Raw genomic sequence first — 20,265 nt, 5'->3', positions numbered from 1 at the left:
CAAGTCTCTAGTGAATCGGGGTGGGGGGGTGGAGAATTTCAGAATTTCTGCTTATCTACTCTCTGTTCTTTTGAAAACATTGAGTTTCTATATGGTCGACATTAGCATTGTCCAGCAATATTTCAATTTTTTTCCACCTGCAAGCACAATGGAGTTGGACATGCCCGCTTCCTTGAGCATAGGGGAGACCACGTGACCTGCTTGGGACAGTGAAATGTGAACTGACATGCGTTGCAAGGGGGCAGGTTCATTAAAGTGCTGGTAGGCAATTCTTCATCTTCTCCTCCCCCTGCTGCAGTGACCAACAACATTCCAGATGGTGAATTCTGAGTATCCAAGAGAGGCCAGTGTGGGGCAGAGACCCCACCAACCCACAATGGATGTGTGGCATGAGTGAGAAATGACCGTCGGCTGTTTTAAGCCATTCGTATTTGGGAGCTTGGTGTTCCTGCAGCAAACCCCAGCTCAACCTGACTAATGTGCTTCAGAATCCTAGTACACATAAATAGATTTGTTTGTTGTTGTGAAGATTTTTTTTTTTTTAAGTGGCTTTACATCTTATAGAGGGAGGAAAGTTCTAAGTCAGTTGGTAAGTTCAGTGAGCCTGGTGCAATCTCACTGCACTTATGCACTGCCCATGTTCCTTCCAGACAGAATCTGTAGCAGCTCCTCAAGTCAAAATACATATTGGCAGCTCATAGAGTCAAAATACATACTGGCAAACAGAGGAGCTAATACAACGATGGAGGAGAGATGGGGATCCATTCAGAGAAAACGGGAGAGGACTGCACCTGGAAGCTTTGCCAAATCGCAGGAATGAAATATTGTATCATGGGTCAGTGAAAGCATTTAGGAGTGGGTAATAGAAGAAATCAGTACCAAGAGGCTCTGGACCAGAGGGCTGGAAGGGAACCGTGTTTCCTGAATGCCTGCTGTGTGCCAGATAGTGTGTTACATGCATCGAAAATACAGTTTCTTTACTTATTAGTCTCACTAAAGCTCAATGAAGCAGAAACTGAGGCTCAGAGAGGTCAGATAAGTTGCTAGAGGTCACACAGTGGCAGAGTAAGCTTCAGAGCCATGAAGGCCTTGCTCTTACACAGATGCTCTTACTGGAGTCATAGGGAGGCTGAGTTTGGTGGGATACACCGGCCATGGCAACAGGCTAGCATCCAGCTCCCAATAGCTCAGCTGTGAAGGTCTATCAGAGGGGACCAAGGTGTCCAGAGGGCCAGCCCCACACAGGGCAGCCTTGCTTATGGCCTCCTGCTCAGCACCCCCAAGGGTCCCAGGCTTCTTGGGAGTGTCCTCTGAGGAAAAAGCAGCATTCCAGGCCCAGATGCAGACAGCTGTGTGCTTCTTGCAGCCTTGGGTGACTCATGCTGGGACAAGAAAGCCGCTTCTTTCCTGGATTCCCTGTCCCCAAATCCTAATCTGGGGAAAGCTGCCTTAAGCTCCCTGCACACGAAACTCGGTCTGGGTGGCTGGCACACGCGAGGGGTGGAGGCCAGTGACATCCAGAACAAAGAGGAAATTCAGGGCGGGAGATCATTTTCTCTCCCTGGCACGCCTCTGCAGCCATCTGGCTGAGGGGGCTGTTGTTCAAACCTCTGGATCACGGACTGTTTGTTTTTCAGGAGTTTGCAGCTGATTATTTTCATCAGATTCCCTACAACCCACTGCGCTGGCTCCCTTTGCAGGCAAACCTGCATAGCCAGCTCATCCTCCCGGCCGGGTTCACAGTCCCCTCACAGAGAAGCAGTCGCCGCGCTCTTCCCTAACCGATGAAGGGGCCCTGGGCCAGGATGGGGCCTTCGCCTCTGGATGCCTGGGCCAGCCCGCCAGATGTTCCGGCTGATGTCAACTGGAGAGACTGCAGTGAGAGGGGCATTTGAGAGATCGGAAAGCCCCTGGTGGCCTGACCAGCTCCAGTGGCCATCCCAGCTCTGAAAAGGCAGCGTCAACCTTTTCTGAGCATCTCCAGAGAGGGGGAATGTGAAGATCTCAGAGAGGCCTGTTACTCTCGCTGTATGGCAGCTGGGCCTCCATTTCCTCCTCTGGGGGTGGGGGACAGTCAAGTTTTAGGTCCCTGGGCTAATGCATATGCATACATATGCCTACACACGTAATGATACAGGTAAAAGGCCCAAGGCCGTGTCTGGACATAGCAGGTTTGCAGTAAATACCATGAGTTCTCTTCTTTCACCTCTTCAAAGATACGAGGCCCTGGCCATTCTGCTCCACAGCTTCAAGCACAAGCAAGAGGGCTGGTGGTCCTCACCGTGGGAGACAGGGTGCAGAGACTGAGGACTTCCCTTCCAGATGGGATAAGAACGCGGTAAGTCCGTGTCTCCATAGTAACTGGGTGATAACTCTTCACCCAGAAAATCGAATTCAAATGGTTTGGTAATTTGTGAGCTCAGTTACTCAATATGCCTTCTGGATGTCGGCCTGTCCGTGGGGATCGGAGAGATGAACCCAGGCAGCAGGGCGGGGGCAGAAACCGGCTGTTTGGCATGAGGGAAGACGCATCTCCTCTACTGCAGGAATCACAAAGGGCTCTGTGTGAAAGTCAGGCAGCCCCTAACCTAAGAATCCAGGTTATGGCAATTTCTAAACCAAACAGTGTTTTTCATTCTTTGTATCTTAACTTCTCAGAACTCCTCACTTTTGGTAGTAAGAGAAATGGCTCCCCACTCCCAGCCCTCTCTTCTCCCCGCAACTGAGGTGGCCCCAGATCCGTGGCGCTGCCTTCCTTCGGGGTGCTCAGAGGGCTCAGCTCCGGTGGGCCTGGCAGCCGGGCCAGGAGGGAAGGGCTTGATACCAGTCCTGGCCTTGCAGCCCATTTCCTCAGGATCACTGGCGTCCCTAACCCAAAGACTTGAATCCTGACCCCAAGCCTCAGGCCTATGGCTCCCGGACTTCCTCAGAAGCCACCCACTTCCCTAGAACCTCCATACTGCCCACTCCTCAGCCATTGGTCACTGCTCTGGCCGCTGCAGGCCTCTCTGTGGACCTCCAGACACCACTGCTTCCAGGCCAGCCCCACACGGAGCCCCATGCCGTGCAGCTGAGCTGACCCACACTGCTTGCCACACCTCTGCTGGCATGGCTATGGTGCCCCTGGAGTCCTTCCTTACCTGAGCAGCCCACTGTTCACAGGACAAGAGAGCTTTAGGAACGAGCAAATGACAATGTAGAGCGAGAATTGCAGTGGATATGCACAGAGCATGGAAAGGTCATCTTAGACGAGGAGAACACACTCTACCCCAAGGTGTGGGAAGGGAGCTCTGGGGAGGAAACGTGGTCCAACTAGGAGTTTAAAAGCAGAATAGGAGACCAGACTGGGACAGCCAGCTTCTCATTAATTCAATGGTCACTTCTATCTTCACCACAATGTCCCTTTTGTGGCTGTCTTCTTCTAATTCACTTAGTTTTGCCTCTGAACTACAAAGTCAAGGCAGAATCCTGTCCTAAGTTAAAAACTCTGGATTTTCTTTAGTAGAATAGCTAGTAAGGGAGCCCTGGGTGTGGAATCAGAAGCCGCTGGGGGAAGCCTTGCATCTCTTGATCTTTAGAAGTGACTCTCACCACTCTAAACCTCAGTTTACTCATTGGAAAAGCAGAGAAAATAATTCCATCCAGGCCAGTTGTGCAGTTCAGATGAAGTAATGTGTGTGAGGCCACTTCATGAATGGGCAGCCCCTCTGCCCATTGGAGAATTTGTCATGGCAGCAAGACCTTCCCATGGGCTGATCCAACTGCTTCCCAAGACATGGAGGTAGCTACGAGAAAAATCCTAAATCTTTATTTCCCCCTGTTTGCGTGCCTATGATTGCTGGGTTTGCTGGGCAACATGTACCTTACAAATGAGCTTCTAGCAGGCCTGGCATCTTGTACCTATGTGCTCCTGCAACTGTTTTTCAGCAGAGAAATCCCACCTGAGCAACAAGAATACACACCCAAGGTCCCTCAGAATAAGCTTCTGTGTGTGCCAGATCGGTGAGTCCAATGGCAAGGTGTGGGTGGTTGGGGTGTCACTTTAAAAAAAGGCAGGAGGGAGGAAGGAGGGAGCTCTGTTTGAGGGGAAGGGAAATGCTCACACTTGCCCAAAGCTAAAGAAATCTTGGCGAAGGTAGCAGGTATATACACGCTGCTGACCTGCTCCCGACCTCTCCAAGGGAGGCCCAGGGAAGGAAAGCTCTGGAGGGGAAACCAGAGCTGGAAGTGGCTTTCAATTACTTTTCAACTGCTGGCCATGGAAAAACAGGAAGACAGCATTCAAAGCAGGGAGCTCTCGTAGGTTGAGGTTCTCAGAGCTGGTGGGAGCCCCACTGACGTTGGTGGGGGAGGGGACACCAGCAGGGAGACACTCCAACCCTGAACCTGCTGACAGAGCCCCATCCTGAGCTTGGCCTGAACTGAGGGGACAGAAGGAGAAATGTTGGATTTGAGCCCCGGATGAGTCCCTTCTACCCTGCGAGCCTCAGTTTCCCTTTGTGTGCAGCTGGAGGGTGGGACTGTCCCATCTCTAGGCATCCTTCCCAAACTGACTTGTGTGGTCTCTGATGCAAATGTCCCGTGAAGAAACTCAGGGACCGGAGGAGGGTGCCTGGTCACTGAATTCCACACCCCTCCTCTCTGTCCGCTGGATTTCCCGATCAGCATCCATGCTTGTTTACCGAGTTCCTAACAAAAGCAGGCTGCTCCCCAACACTGACACAGTTCTGCAGAGTCTGTCCACCACGTCGTCCTGTTCACTCCTCCCAACGGTCCCATGAAAAAATAACCATAGCCACGGCTGATTGGTATTCCGTGCCAAGCAGTATTCTCAGCCATTTACGTATTTCATTTTACTTAATCCTCACCATCCTAGGAGGCATAGGTACTACTGTCCCCAGTTTACTGATGTCCCCTTGCCCTGCCACACATGAGCCGGTCCACAGAGCTCCTCCAGATGCCCATGGACCCGGAGCCTCTGAGCCTGACCTGCAGGCTCTCCACTGGAGCTCTAGCCCCTCTGGGCCGGCTCCCACCTGTTTGCCTTGGGCCTATATGTCCTCCCAGCTGTCCTTGGCTCTGGTCTCCCTCCTACAGGAGGACAGTCTTGAGAAATCATTTTCCTGCTGCAGCAGGTAGAGGCCACTTGGGTGGGCTGGGTGCTGAGGAAGATGCTGAACTACTTTCCACAGGTCTGCTCCTCCCCAGAGGAGGGCTGGCTCCCAGGGCAGCCTGACAAGTGTCTGTTCTAGAAACTTGGCCAAATGTTCTTCCTTCCTCGCTGGCTCAGAGGATCTGGGGTCATGTCTACTGGGCTCAGCCCTCCACCTGTGTCCTAGATCCGAGGACCGCCCTCTCCTGCACAGCCTCTCCTCCCTGGCAGCCCCCCCACCCCACTCCCCCTCTGCTGGCTCCTTCGCATCCACTGCAGCTGAAGTGCAGCAGAGAAAGCCCAGACAAGGAGTCTGAAGACGGAATCAAATCCAGCCCTGCCATTTATCAACCGCAGCATGACTCTAGACAAGTCACCCAGCTACGCCTCGGTTTCCCTAATGGAAGTTGAGGCTATGAAGGCGATGGATGGGGTAGTACATTCTCTCCAGTCTGATTTCAACTACTCCCATCTTGCTGCCTCTGCTCCATCCCGATCTGTTTCCTGCCCATGGATTATCTAACAAATTCACTCACTAGACAGCCTGGGCACAGAGGACATAGGCCCTGCCATCAAGGTGTCCACCATCTAGTGCGTCAGGGAGACAACAAACGGGATTACAAGACAATGTCCTGAGAACTGTGATGTCAGAGGCGAGAGTGCTGAGGCAATGGGATGAAAAGTGTCTAACTCGGGCCTTGGGTTCCTGCAGAGGCTTCCCAGAGGAGAAGACATCAAGCTGGGAACCGAGGGCTGGTAGCAATCAGGTCTCTGAAGGAGGGTAAGAGTATTCCAGGCAGAGGCAACAGCTTTACCACGGCCTGAAGACAACAGAGGGTGAGCAGGTTAGGGGACATGAATGTGATTTGATTTGGTCAGACCACAGAATATACGCATGCATGTGGGCGTGTGTGTGTGTGAGGGGGGTACGCCTGCGTGTGCCTGTGCATGCACGATGGAGTACAAGAGGACAGAGAGGCGAGCCTGGAGAGGTGGGCATGCACTGACTCATGCAGAGTAAGACTCTAGGTATTATATGGAGAGCAATGGGGCCTAATGGGGTAATTTTAAATAGGGAAGGGACATGGTCAGGAGCGTATTCTAAAAAGATCCACCTGTCTGCCACGGGCAAAGGGGGACCTGATTGAAAAAAGAAAAGATTAATAATAGTAAGCGTCTTTGAGGATGTGGAGCCACTGGAACGCCCATACTCAGATACACTGAGAAACGCACGTGTAACCTGCCCTACCCTGTAAAGAACCATTTGCAATACCTAGTAAAGTAGCAGATCTGTTTACTCTTGACCGAGCAACTCTGTTTCTTGGGGGACATGTGTGAGGATATTCACCACAATGCCATTTGTAATAGTGAAAACAGAAATGACCTAACCAGGCATCTGGTAGGGGAGCAACTCTATAAACAATGATAAATTCTTATAACAGAATCTACACGATGGTTAAGTGAATGAACTAGATCTTCATGTAGCAAGGACAAATCTGAAAATACAATGAGCAGTGGAGCAAAAAAAGGCAACTTGCAAAAGAACATGAACCTAATACCATAGGGTTTGTGGGTCATCAGTAGAAAAGGTAGAAAAACACATGTGGGAATAAATCACATCCACTTTAGGATAATGTTTACTCTGTGACGGAGTGTTAAGGGATAGGGTGGGAATGTAGCTGAGATGATAATGTTCTGTTTCTGTAAAAGACAGGGCTAAAGTGAATATGGTGAAATGTTATCTATTGAATCAAAATTTATTATTTGCTGTACTTTTTTTTATGTGTTTGAAGTGTTTTTTCAGTTAAATTGACAACAGATTGGTGGAAAGCAAGACAAGGAGGGCATATCTGCTGGAGAGGCTTAGGCTGTGTCCAGGGGAGGGGTGCCACTGAGTCAGACCAGAGGAGGGCCCGGAGGGGATGGAGAGAAGTGGATGTCAGTGAACAATACTCAGGAAGTAAAATCGGCACAACTCCCTGCCCACTGCAGTGTCTTCCTTCCTTCTCCTCGCTCTATCCTTGGGTACTAATCAGAGTTCTGCCTCCAGGAAGCTTCCTCAACTACTCTACTTCTCAGAGATCTCTCTACTCTGACATTCTTTCCCTACTCTGAAGCCCTGACCATCTTGGTTCACTCCAGGCATCATTTCATGCAACAATGCCTGAACTTGTGGTGTCTATACGTCTCATCTCTCCAGTAAAACCCAAAGAGCCAGAACCGTCTCTCATGTTCTTGATGGCTGTCCCTCCAGGCCTATGTGGCTAATCGCTGAATCATGGGGCCTCACACAATGCCAGACCCATGGTCAGTGCATGAAAAATTCTAGTTGAATGAATAAATGAACAGATAAGTGAGTGACTAAATGAGTTCCAGAAAGAACTGTTAAAGAAATACCAAGAGGCAATGTGGCAGCCCTGAATTCAAACCATGACTTTGCCATTAATAAGCAGTAACTTTGGTAAGTCACTTAGTCTCTCTGAATCCATTTCCCCACCTATGAAATGGAGAAAACACCCATCTTTCAGGATTAATGCTTATGGATATTATATACTGCTTATATATACCTATGGACATTATATGTTATGGAGATTATATCCATAATATATCTCTAAGAATGCCTATCATTTCCTCCCCAACCACACTCATGTTTCATAGAATTTTCCTTCTCCCTAGCCCAGAAAATGTAGCCTTTTATACCAGGTGACCGACCCAGTCCCTTCTGCAGACAGCTGATGGAGCTCCAATCCAAGCTGGGCCAATGAGACTGTCCCTCCCAAGAATTTGAACTACAGAGGCCTAGTCAATTGGCATGCCTTCATCAAACATTTGATGAGCAGCCTCCTCGAACCATGCCCTGAGCTTGCACAGCTGTATATTTTAGCCAATGTGCTACAATGCAAGGTGAGAGCCTGGGAACTGGGGGCAGGGATGGGGTGGGGTGGGGAATAGGATGCCGTCTCTCTCTCCTGCCCCATACCACAAGCCACTTTGGAGGCCTTTTTGGGACAAGGCTTCTCTCTTTCACAAAGCGAGTCCTGACTTGCTCTTCCCCATAGCACTTGGTCTAGTGACTGACACTGAGAAGGTGTTCCAGTAACATGGATGCAAATGAATTGTGTTGGATTTGAATGGAACTAGACCAAGACTCATGAGGGAGAGAAAGCAGGCTGGTTGAGTGCAGACAAATCCAAATCCTAGGAGGCATGTTTTGAGCAATTAGAGACATTTAACTTGTGGCAGAAAAAGCTTGTGGACAGCAAACGGGAAAAGGGATCTGATGTTCTTTGTGACTAAGAGAATCAAATGTGGCATCATACTGGGAAAAATCGTGTCAGACCAGCTCATAGACATAATGGGTTGTCTTGTAAGGCCCCCTGTTTGGGAGATGTGCAAGCAGAATCCAGGGGCCATGCAGCCGCTACTCAGGCACTGTATGAGGGGGTTGGGCTAGATGCTCTGCAAAGCTCCTTGCAGATGGAAGTGTCTAAGTTTATGCTGTTATTTATTGGTGTACCCTAGATGAAACTGTTAGTCAAAGTTCTAGTTATTAATGAGACCTCTCAGAAATCTTGGCCATGTGTTCTGAAATAAATATCAGACAAAGAGCATCCATGGAATAACTGTTATGAATTATCATTTCAGTTTTTATTACACAGTTTTATTAATGTTGGATAGAGTTTTAAGCTTTTTTTTTTTTGTCCTAAAAATGTTAATGGGTTGCCTGTCAGCTTCAAAAGAAGGAAAATTGCTACCAAGAAAAGTATGTAGTTAGAGTGTTAACCTGGAAGTGGAAAGCAGCAGCAAAGTTCCAGCAGAGGGTCTGGCATGTGCTCAACACATGGACATGTCCTGTTCTTTCCCTTTTTACAGCCTGTCTGAAGTCACCAAGAGGACAAAATCAAGATGAGACCAGGCCAGCTTTGCAGAATCCAGTGGGAGTTTGTTGTCTATGTGACAGCAGCTGACTAAAGAGAGAGAGGCAATTTTCCAAAGTTGTATGTGGAATAAGAAGTCCCCCCACCTCATAATGATGCCTCCACTGGTCCCCTTCCAATGCTCCTGCCACCATAACAATCCACTCCCGAATAAGCAGCCCACTCTCAGAAGAGGCAGAAGAAAGTGGAAAGCTTGAGGGGTTCTTTGGGGGCTCCATCCTGCTCCTATCTTCTTCTTGGGCCTTTTGGCATCTTGGTGTTTGCCAATAAGCCAACCCCAGGTAGACCCAGCCATCAATAGCAGGCATGTAATCCCATGCATCCAGCTTCCAGGGTCCATACAAAGCTAGAGAAGCATCTACATGGCAAACAGCAATGACGAAGGATCTTATCACCAGACAAATACCTACAACTGTAGTTTTTTTAACCTTGGCTGTGGGAGCTTTTAAAAACCCAATACCCTACATCTAAAACCATAAAAATCAGAATCTCTAGGGGTCGGACACAGATATCAGCATTTTTACCTTTAAAAAAATGAGATATACTTGACATACCTCGGAAATTTATAGAACCTAACTATACATCTTAATGTATTTTTTTATTAACACATAATGTATTATTTGTTTCAGGGGTACAGGTCTGTGATTCATCAGTCTTACACAATTCACAGCGCTCACCATAGCACATACCCTCCCCAATGTCCATCACCCAGCCACCCCATCCCTCCCACACCCCATCCACTCCAGCAACCCTCTTTGTTTCCTGAGATTAAGAGTCTCTTATGGTTTGTCTCCTTCTCTGGTTTTGTCTTGTTTCATTTTTCCCTCCCTTCCCCTATGATCCTCTGTCTTGTTTCTCAAATTCCTCATATCGGTGAGATCATATGATAATTATCTTTCTCTGATTGACTTATTTTGCTACATCTTAATGTATTTTAACAAATGCATAGGGGCGCCTGGGTGGCTCAGTCAATTAAGCACCTGCCTTCGGCTCAGGTCATGATCTTCAGGTCCCGGGATCGAGCCCCGCATTGGGCTCCCTGCTCAGCAGGGAGTCTGCTTCTCTCTCTTTCTCTCCCTCCCTCCCCGTCTGCCCCTCCCCATTGCTTGTTCTCTCTCTCAAATAAATAAATAAAATCTTTAAAAAAAATGCATAGACCTGTGTAGCTTATACCCTTATCAAGACATGAAACACTTCTATCACCTCAGAAAATTCCCTCCTGTCCCTTCCCAATCAATCCCCATCCTCAGACCTCAAGATGCAACCATTGTTCTGATTTTCCTACCTTGGATTATTTTTGCTTGTTCCAGGATTGGAATTCTATATTAAATATATAGAATATGTTCTATATATGTAGATATAATGTTCTATATATTATATATATATGTTGGAATTCTAGAATTGGAATCATTCTATAAACAGGATGATACAGTATGAACTCCTTTCCGTCTGGCTTCTTTTACTTAGTGTATGCTTTTTAGATTCATCCATATTTTGTATATATCAGTAGTGCATTCCTTTGTCATTGCTTACTTATATTCCATTGTATAGATTAATACAATTCATTGCTCCATTCAGCAGTTGATTTTGGTTGTTTCCAGTTTGTGATGATTCTGAGTAAAGCCTCCATAAACATTCACATACAAGTCTTTGTGACAATATATGTTTTTCTTTCTCTTGGGTAAGTACTTAGGAGTGAAATTGCTGGGTTATATCACAAGTATTTGTTTAACTTTATAAGAAACTCGCAAACTGTTTTCCAAGGTATTCCATTTTACACTTCCACCAGCAATGGAAGAGAGTTCCAGTTGCTCCACATCCATGCCAGCACTTGTTATGTCAGGTTTTTTAGTAACCTTTTTATTTTAGAAACAGTTTTAGATTTACAGAAAATTTACAAAGGTAGCAAAAGACAGGTCTCATGTACCCTGCACCCAGCTTCCCTTATTATTAACATCTTACATTGGTATGGTATATTTATTACAGTAAGTAAACCATTATTGGTACATTTTTTATTAACTCAAGTCCATTCTTTACTGAGATTTCTTTAGTTTTTTCCTAACGTCTTTCTTCTGTTCCAGGATTCCACCCATGCTACCACATCACATCTAGTTATGTCTTCTTAGGCTCCCCTTGCCTGTGATGAGCTGGACAGTTTTGAGAAGTTCTGAGAAGTATGAGTATGTGAAATTTTCCTCAATATTAGACTGGAGTTAAGGATTTTGGAAAGGAAGACCACAGAGGTAATTCTCATGTGTGTCATTCTCATCACATCATCACATCATACCAAGGGTACATACTGTCACCATGACTTATGACTGTTGATGACCTCAATCATGTGGCTGAAGTACAGAGAAAAAAGTCTTCAACATGCCCACATATTTATTTACCTTTTCCAATTCCTTCTGCAGTGTCCAATCTGCTTTATCCACTCCAGTGAATTTTTAACATTTCAGATATTAGGTTTTTGTTTTGTTTTGTTTTTTGTGTTTTTTTTCCTGCCCCACCCGCTCCCCCAGATATTAGGTTTTTTAGTTCTAGAATTTCTGTTTGGTTCTCTTTTGTCATTTCCATTTCTCTGTTGAGATTCTCCTATCTGTTCACTTATTATGTCCATCTCTTCCTCTTTTTTTAAATCTATGAACATATTGATAATAGCTGTGTAAAGCTTTTAGCTACTAATTCCATCATTTTATCATCTCTGGACCGTTTTATCTAACTGTTCTTTCTCCTAGTTTGGTGCGCATTTCCCTGCTTTTTTGTGTTTCCAGTAATTTTTGTGTATTTGCTGGACACTGTTGATACTATATTGACAGTATGGATTGTTACCTTCTTTTAAAGGGTGTCATGTCTTTTGTTTTGTTTGTTTTGTTTTGTCTGGCAGGCAGTTAACTTTATTCTAAAGAGATAAAGGCACAGACTTCCTGGGGTCTCAACTGACAGTCTAGGCTACTGAGTGAGGGCTCTCTAATATAGCTAGTCAGAAATCCAGTATCCATCAGCACTGTGAGTCTACCAAAATCTCTGTTGAGCTTGTGCCCTCCAGGAGCTGTTTCCTGATAGGTTTCTCAGAGTCTCACTCTGTGCATGTACAGCTTACTACTCAGCAAAAAACATAAGAGGACTCCATGAAAATTTCACATCAGTATATTTAAATCTCCTTTAGTGATTCCAACGCACAGCGAAGGTTGAGAACATTGACCATAATTCCCTAATTGTGAAGGAACCGGAAAAAAATGCTCTGGTACCAAAGAAAATGCAGATGTCGATAAAGGAGCTCTACTCTAAAATGACTCTAATCTGGGAAACATAAAGGAACAGAATCTAAGATAAATCAATGAGTGAAGTTTAGTGTACTTCCTGTTTTAATTTGAGGAGCTACAATACTCTTACTTTGCTTGAGTAGTCCCCTTTAGGACTTTCCTATCACCTAAAATGCAGACACTAAAGTGATATCTGGTTAAAAAGAATTCCTGATGCACTAAAGCCATCAGGTAGAGGAATTTAGATCGACCCTTAGTGAATTCCTATCAGTTGTCAGGTTCCAAGCTCAGAGGACACAGAGAAGTTTAAGAGGTCAGTCCTGCCCCCCAAGTAGCTCCCAATCTAGTTGAAATCCCAGTAGATGGAGAGCTAAGTGAAATACATTTCAGACTGTGATACATCCGTAGCATGGCAGGGATACATTCAAAGTGCTTTTAGGAGTGTAAGTTTCTAGCTTTGGGTCTGAAAGTCTTCACAATGGAAAAGCTTTTAATCTGAGTTCCATTAAGGACAAGAAGGGTGAAGAAGGTGGGGAAGTGAGGAAGGGAAGGATATTCTAGGTAAAGAGAACATATTCAAGGAGAATAAATAGAACATTAAGGGAAATTTGGGAAGTTAAGAGTAGAAGCATAGTATATAGAAAGGCAGAAAGAAGATGACATCACCCTCCCCATTGAGTGAAACGAATCAAATTTAGGAAGTCAAAAATAACTTAAAACCAGTTCCTGCTGATTTATAATGAATCACACCTCACTTAGTAGATCCTTAGCAGAAGTTTAACAAAGGTCTGTTGTAGTGGGGGACAGCTAAACAGACAGTGTACATAGAACCAGAGATGTCTGACCATGTGAATCAAATCTGAAGAATGTAACCTCACTGAAGTCCCACATTGCGTTTTAGTGTAAAACTGTGGAGAGTGATCTTTACACACGGGTGGTGATCCTTTACTTGTTATGTATTGGCCCAGGCAAAATCTCTGGGTGGACTAGGAGGCTTGAGGATCAAAGACACTTAGCCAGATGTGTCTTGGAGACCTCCGTGGTCAGTGAATGTGAGTCTGAGGCCTGTGGCTCCCATTTACTACAAACTGTAAAGTCCTGTGATTCCTCCAACCCTCAGTCCCCTCCTTGGTGAAATGGGCACATTAAGGGCTGCTCGCTCTACTGTCTCACGGGATTCTCAGGAAAGACCAAATGACCTACTTTGTGTGGAAAAGCCTTGTAAGGTTTAGAGCCCAATTGTGATGCAAAGGGTTATTATTACTAATAATAAACAAGAAGAATGTGGGACAATGACCAGAACTTCCTGTTGAGACAATAACTCCATGAAACCATTAAGAGAGGTAGGATGTTTGTCAATTCCATAATGAGAGTTATGCGCGGGTATTGTTTCAACATCTCCAGGGAATGAAGGGTTTGATAGTAATAAAGAATGAGCCACTTTGTCCTAAAGATTCTAGTTCTCTTTAGAATCATTTCAATAGCTTTCTATGCCTCCCCCAGGCTTTTCCTGCCTATTCTGCCATGACTGATGAGAACTGAGCATTATTCAATTAATTTTTTCCTTAAAAGAATTTGTCTCTCCTTGTGCTAATACTCCCATAATTCAAGTCTGTGAATACGCCGCCCCACCCCCACCCCAACCAGGCAGCCCTCAGGCACAATGCTGGGGCCCTGCAGAACTTGATTTCCTCAATGACTTCAGAAGTTTCTTCTAGTTACCAAGAAGAGGAAAATGTGTGCCTGACACCAAACCAGTAGGCCAGAACCCCTTCATTCCCTTCTATCAGCTCAGGATGAGAGGTTTTCCTGTGGATGCCAGTTGGCATTTTTAATTTGTTAAAGAAAAGAGTGTGGGCAAAGCCTTCTGGGGGATACACACTGCTCTTCAGAAATGCAACAGAAGGATTCTTTCTTGTTGGTCTAATGATGCCTGGTGGTGATTTTGATGACCTTTGGGATGTCGTTTTCATGTCCTGGCTTCATACACAGCAGCCGACTGCCCCCCTCCCCCATATCGTGTCACAAAGAGCCTGTGGGTTCTGGTCCCACATGATTGATGTGGGAAATAAAGGCAGAAGGAAATGTAGATAAAATTAAATGTCCTTATAACCTGCAGCCCATTGACAAATACTTGAGGCAGGCAGAATATAATGTTCCTCCAGGAAGCTCCCAACTGTCTTAATGTTAATGGCTTGCTAGAGGGAAAACAACCTTGGTTTGACAATAGCAGGGCCTCTGGCATCCTGTGAGTCTTCTTTAGCAGATGAAAATCCTTTTGAAACTTCCCATATCTTTACTTCCCCCAACCCCAAAGTATATAATCAGTTGCCCCTCACAATCTCGGGGCAGCAGCTCCTTCTGAGCATAGGTCTTGTCCCAGTGCTTTAATAAAACCACCTTTTTGCACCGAAGACATCTCAAGAATTCTTTCTTGGCCATCGGCTCCAGGCCTCACCCCACCAACACCAACACACCAACATTCAAAATCTACATCATGGTAATCCAAAGCCTTTTCTTGAACTCCTCCAAATTGACACTAAAATAATCAAACTCCTATAATAATGGGGAAAATCAGCATCACCACCAAAACCTGGAAAGCATTCCCTCTGGCTAGAATTTTTAGCACTTCTCAAATTTTAATGGGCCTGCGAATCATCTGGTATCTTGTTAAAATGCAGATCCTGGGGACACCTGGGTGGCTCAGTCAGTTAAGTGTCTGCCTTCAGCTCGGTTCAAGATCTCTCAGGGTCCTGGGATCAAGTCCCACGTCGGGCTCTCTGCTCAGCAGGACTGCTTCTCCCTCTCCTTCTGTGTTCTCTCTCTCTCAAATTAATAAATAAAATATTTTTTTTAAATGCAGATTCTGATTCAGTAGGCCTGGGATGGGGCCCAAGAAATTGCATTTCTAACAAACTCCTGGATGGTGCTCATACTGCTGGGCCTTGGACCACACTTTGAAGAGCCAGATATCAGAAGACAAATTCTGAGCAGCTCTCTCAGAACTCAAAGGAAGTGGTTAAGGAGATACACATGGAGAAAGAAAAGTTGAAAAGGGAGCCAAGAGCTACAACAGAGCTTCTACATATAGAAAAGAAAAGAACAGGAGTTAGAGAAAAAGGATGGAAGTTGCACGTATGCTTCCACTGCAGAAAAGCTTATTTGTCAAATTCAGCATATTACTCTAGCAAAGCAGAAATGCCACACAATTATTTTGATAAATGACCAAAATCATTTGAGAATATTCAACACTCCATCCTCCTCCTCCTCCTCATTATCACCATCACTGCCATCAGGTGAGAGTAGAATGTTTTCTTAAAGTGACAAATGTACTCTAGGTAAAATCAAGTCCAGCAGGATGCTGAGATGGTGAGATCCTAGAGCCATTCCCATTCCCATCAGTAACCAAAGAGATGTCCATGCCTGTCAGTGTGATTAACCCTGTTCTGCAAATCCAGACAGCCAAATACAAAACTGAAATTAGGGGTGATAACAGTGGGGGTGATGTTCCGTTTCATGTCATCATGGCTTGGACAAAATAGAAGTGTCTTCCACTCTTGCCTAAATTGGAGGGAGCAGAGCAGGCTGGCACAGCTGTAATCCCATGACTCAGGAGACCTAGGCCTATCTGGTTCTCTGTTCAGTCTTCACGGAAAGGGCTCTCCCGCGGCAGCTCTGCATTAGCTGGCACGCGTATCTGGTATCTCAGACCTCATGAATATTTAGTGTTTCCTTGGTCCTTCCAGCTCACAGATGCTCTGCTTACTTTATCTAGAATGTCTCACACAACTATTTGCTCCTATTGCTCTCTAAGGCAGAACACAAATTTTTAAATAATATAGCAATACACATGACATGAAATCTATTTCCTTAACCAATAAAGCTAAACAAAAATAATGAACATATGACAATAACTAGGCATTTTTAAATGAGTGATAATATAAACTTATCCTAACAAATATGAAATTGTATCATAAAAGGGCAAGAAAGTTAACAGTATGCTAGCAGCCGAAAAGAAAAAAGACAGCTCCATGCAGAAAAGAAAGGTCAGAAATAGTCCTGACTACTTATAGAAAGTAGTAGATGCTAAGGCTATTGTTTCCAAATCAATGAGAAAAAGATGTATTGTGATACAATTTGCTAACTACATGGAAAAAAATAAAAACTAGGTGCCTACCTCACACCATTTACAGATTCCAGATGAATGCAAGCTAAAAATATAAAAATGAAACCATGAAAATATGACAGGAAAAGCTGTATGACTTTAAGTAATCTTGGGTTGGAAAATGACTTTTAAACCTGCCAGCAAGGGCGCCTGGGTGGCTCAGTCCTTAAGCATCTGCCTCGGGCTCAGGTCATGATCCCAGGGTCCTGGGATGGAGCCCCACATCGGGCTCCATGCTCGGTGGGAGGCCTGCTTCTCCCTCTCCCTCTCCCACTCCCCCTGCTTGTGTTCCCTCTCTCACTGTGTCTCTCTCTGTCAAATAAATAAATAAAAATCTTTAAAATAAATAAATAAACCTGCCAGCAAAAACAGAAGAAAAAATGAAAATGTCAATCGATTTGATTCTTAATTTTCTTTCTCTCTTTTTAAAGATTTTATTTTTAAGTAATCTCCACACCCATTGTGGGGCTTGAACTCATGACCCTGAGATCAAGAGTCGTGTATTCCACCAACCAAGCCAGCCAGGTGTCCCAATTCTTTTTTTTTTTTTTAAGAATTTATTTATAGATTTGAGAGAGAGAGAGCACAAACAGGGGGTGTGGTAGAGGGAGAGAGAGAAGCAGACTCCCTGCTAAGCAGGGAGCCCTACAAGGGGCTGGATCCCAGGACCCTGAGATCATGACCTGGGCTGAATGCAGACACTTAACCGACTGAGCCACCCAGGTGCCCCTATTCTTAATTTTAAAGGTCTGTGTGCTTCTTCTAAAAGGCCACAATTGAACTGGAGTGGTGAAGAAAGAAGGATCTGGAACAGGCCTAGCTAGACTAGCCTAGTTCTTCAACAGGTCCATGAAGAAGCATTGGTAGGTCACACCAAATGGACACTACAGTTTTGTGTGTATGCTAGCTAAAAGTTGATACACATATATAATTTTTAATTGTTCAAAAAGTATGTGATCAACATGGGTGAACCTTGAAAATAGTATTCTAAATGAAAGTCAGACCTGATAGGCCACATGTCATGGGATTCTTTTTTTAATGAAAATTCCAGAATAAACAAAACCATAGAGACAGAAAGCAGATTAGTTGTTGCTGAGCCTGGGGGGCTGGGGGGCTGGGGTGTGACTCTAATGTATATGGGGCATCTTTTGGGGATGATGAAAATGTTCTGGAATTATGGGTGATGATTGCATAACTTTGTGAAGATACTAAAAACCGTAAGTTGTACACCTTAAAAGGGCATGTTTTAGGGGCGCCTGGGTGGCTCAGTTGGTTAAGCGACTGCCTTCGGCACAGGTCATGATCCTGGAGTCCCGGGATCGAGTCCCGCATCAGGCTCCCTGCTCGGCAGGAAGTCTGCTTCTCCCTCTGACCCTCCCCCCTCTCATGTGCTCTCTCTCTCTCTCACTCTCATTCTCTCTCTCAAATAAATAAAATCTTTAAAAGATATATATATATATATAAAAGGGCATGTTTTATGGTATGAGAATTATATCTCAATAAAAAAGAAGAGAAAAGAGAAGAGTATGCTACAATTCACTACCAAGAGTGGATTCCATTCTTCTCAACTGATCCTACTGCCTCTGTAACACAGTGAGTTAAAAGAACTCCCTTAGGTTCATTAAGACTTGGTGCCTGAGCAAGGCTCATTGAAGGGATCTTTTCAGCCTGATGGCTAAGGGGACATATCTCCTCACTCTATGATGTGGGCCTCATACAGGATGAGCCAATCCATAAACCCCCTACCAGGTTAGATCTAGCCATGCATCCTCTAAACCACTCAAAAAACTCTGCTTTTAGTTTACAAATTAGAGTAAGCATGTCTGAACCTCCAGTGGGTGGATTTGGCCATCTGTGGTTTCAGAGCATTTCTAAGCTTTTGGTTCCAAAACCATGGCCTTGAACTCATGAGGATTGGGATCCTCTCCCAGAACTCCATCCACATCACTTTCCAGCAACTCTGTGTCAGTGGGCCTTTTGTCCATTGGATATCGTGTAAGTTACAGACATGGCTTATCAGAGCAGGAAGGAAACTCAGACATAATCAGTCTGACTACCCTAACTCCCGCCTCCTACAATCACATTTAATGGATGAGGTCCAGAAAGGAGAAGGAGCCATCCACAGTGTACCCGCACAAATAAGTGCGGAAACTAGAATCAAGTTAAATTTCTGTGTCCCAGTCCCCAAAGCCCATGTGGTTGTATATCCAATTATTTCTGTTGCAATATTGGCCTTAGTAACTCCAGTTGCAATTAAATAGTCTCCCACACAGTGAAAAGCAAATGGAAGGGCACAAGCCCAGCATCAGGACAAGGGTTTTAACCCTTTCAGGATGCTCCTGACAATACAGCAGTTTGAAAGCCCAGGCCTAACACCTTAGGCAGACACTGTGAGAACACATACCTTCTCCAAGTTTCCTAGGACTCAATAAAATTATCCTTATTCATAGCTACAGATGGAACTAATAGGAGGGACCCAAGTACCTGCAAAGCAAATCTGATAGTCTCATAAAATTTCCTCCTCCTCCCAGGGTGCTTGGGTGGCTCAGTTGGTGGGTGCCTGGGTGGCTCAGTTGGTTAAGCGACTGCCTTCGGCTCAGGTCATGATCCTGGAGTCCCTGGATGAGTCCCGCATTGGGCTCCCTGCTCGGCAGGGAGTCTGCTTCTCCCTCTGACCCTCCCCCCTCTCATGTGTTCTCTCTCATTCTCTCTCTCTCAAATAAATAAATAAAATCTTAAAAAAAAAATTTTTTTCCTCCTCCTCTCCCCTGTCAATGAAGTGGTTTCTCCTACATTGCCAGATACCCATTCCTTCACCCATTCCACCAACAAACACTTTCTAAACATCGACAGCGCACCTGGCCCTGTGTTAGACACTGAGACATGGAAATGGATCAAGCATAAACCTGCCTTCAAGGAGCCCCCAATCTACTGGGAGATGCTGCTTACAGGACCAGCCCTGACAGAAGGGAAAGGTAAGGGTCAGAGAGTTTACGCAAAGCACCATGGAGACACAGGAGAGATCATGATTCTGGCTTGCAGGTCAGGAAGGCTTCCTGATGTTGATGACATTTAAGCTGCACCTTGAATGTCTTCAAAGGGCAGAGTGGGGGGAAAGCTCTTATGGCACAGGGAACAGATGAGCAAAGGCACAAAGCATGAGGAACATGGCGTGTTCAGGAAAGGTGAGGAGACTGGGGTCCTTGGAGCTGTGTTATGTTGACCTGTTCCCCGTGAGTCTCCATCACTAAAATATAGGTTTCTTGGGTCAGCTAGGGACTGTGCATTATCCCCTTCCGAATCTCCATCACCTGGCACAGTGCCTAGCACCTAGTCAGAACTCAGCAAACTCTTTCCAAGTGAATAAATAAGAGAAAAGGAGAGTTAACAGGCATTAGGCACTAACTCCATGGCAGGGATCGTAGTGAGTGCCTAATATACATGACATAAACCTTATGGATTTGGTACTATTATTATTCCTATTGTTATAACACCCACCCACCCCTTAACAGAGGAGATGACGAAGACGCAGAGGCCTCCCACGACTGGCAAGAGGACTATCTGGTCTTCAGACCCAAGTCTCTGCCAGATGAATGTCCTCCCTTCGGGTCTGTCTCTCCACTACCCTCGCGGTTCCTGGACTTTGCTCTCTTAAATGCTGCTCTCTCACTGTAGTGGGGATGAATGGTGGGCGAGAGAGGCAGGGCCCAGGACGGGAAGAGCCTTGGCTGCTAGGCGTGGCGTCCT

The 20,265-nt window shown here is 45.5% G+C and overlaps 1 long non-coding RNA gene across 1 annotated transcript; it reads left to right on the top strand.

Moving 5' to 3' along the window:
* The first annotated feature begins 1,535 nt into the window (after positions 1-1,535).
* LOC123849395 (uncharacterized) lies at positions 1,536-10,376 on the top strand. Its single transcript, XR_006792044.3, has 4 exons — positions 1,536-2,338; positions 3,928-4,002; positions 7,829-8,056; positions 9,026-10,376. It is a non-coding gene; the product is annotated as an uncharacterized LOC123849395 (long non-coding RNA).
* The last annotated feature ends 9,889 nt before the right edge of the window (positions 10,377-20,265 follow it).

Source organism: Mirounga angustirostris, unplaced genomic scaffold (assembly GCF_029215605.1).
Source record: "Mirounga angustirostris isolate CCGP_5_RB_7025 unplaced genomic scaffold, mMirAng1.0.hap1 SCAF_15, whole genome shotgun sequence".
Lineage (NCBI taxonomy): Eukaryota > Metazoa > Chordata > Mammalia > Carnivora > Phocidae > Mirounga > Mirounga angustirostris.
The sequence above is the reverse complement of the archived record's forward strand: the minus strand, read 5'-3'. Positions and strand labels throughout refer to the sequence as shown.